This window comes from Alligator sinensis, unplaced genomic scaffold, assembly GCF_000455745.1.
Source record: "Alligator sinensis unplaced genomic scaffold, ASM45574v1 scaffold771_1, whole genome shotgun sequence".
NCBI lineage: Eukaryota > Metazoa > Chordata > Crocodylia > Alligatoridae > Alligator > Alligator sinensis.
The window spans coordinates 560058-561443 of NW_005842911.1; positions in this window are offsets into that span (position 1 = coordinate 560058).

Here is a 1386-nt window from a genome sequence, read left to right on the forward strand (position 1 = left end):
AGACCTGGACAGGTTGGACAAGTGGGAAGAAAACAACAGAATGCAGTTCAACAAGGAGAAATGCAAAGTGCTGCACCTAGGGAGGAAAAATGTCCAGCACACCTACTGCCTAGGAAATGACCTGCTGGGTGACACAGAAGCGGAAAGGGATCTTGGAGTCCTAGTGGACTCCAACATGAACATGAGTCGGCAGCGTGACAAAGGCATCAGAAAAGTTAATGGCACTTTATCGTGCATCAGCAGATGCATGACGAACAGATCCAAGGAGGTGACACCTCCCCTCTATCGGGCGCTGGTCAGACCGCAGTTGGAGTACTGCATGCAATTCCGGGTGCCGCACTTCAAGAGGGATGTGGATAACCTGGAGAGGGTCCAGAGAAGGGCCACTCTTATGGTTAAGGGCCTGCAGACCAAGCCCTACGAGGAGAGACTAGAGAACCTGGACCTTTTTAGCCTCCACAAGAGAAGGTTGAGAGGCGACCTTGTGACTGCCTATAAGTTCATCATGGGGGCACAGAAGGGAATTTCTGAGGTTTTATTCACCAAGGCGCCCCTGGGGGTTACAAGAAATAATGGCCACAAGCTAGCAGAGAGCAGATTTAGATTGGACATTAGGAAGAACTTCTTCACAGTTAGAGTGGCCAAGGTCTGGAACGGGCTCCCAAGGGAGGTGGTGCTCTCCCCTACCCTGGGGGTCTTCAAGAGGAGTTTAGATAGGCATCTAGCTGGGGTCATCTAGACCCAGTACTCTTTCCTGTCTATGCAGGGGATCGGACTCGATGAACTATTGAGGTCCCTTCCGACCCTAACATCTATGAATCTATGAATCTTGACAGCTAAAACAATTCAACAGATCTTCTCTTAAATGGAATTGCTATATTCCAAAGTAGGAGGTCTAGAAGTAATGTTAAGAGGGGCTAAAGACAACTTGAGTGAACAACAACACTTTGTTCAGTAAAGGGATTTTATTAGAGGGCAACATAGTGCTAGGGATAATAGAAACCCAGACCAGCCAGAGGTTAGAGAGAATAGAGATGGCTCAAAAGATACTGATCAGACTACCCCCATTTATCAAGGTGGGACAGGAAATGCCATTTTAATAAAAGATACTATGGCTATAATAGTATTTTCCCTACCCAATGGTTATATTCCCCTTTGGCATACCCCTCGGTGGGTCATCCAACATTTGCGAACGTTACTGTGCACAAACATAGGAAGGAGGATGTTAAAAAAGTAACGCAATTATATATGGCATCTTCCATGTTTCAGTGGTGTACTTGTTAGCTGTGTTGGTCTGGGACAAAAAGACATACAAAAAGTAATAACAATAATAATAATAATAATAATAATAATAATAATAACAATAATGGTATCATTTTGGAAGCA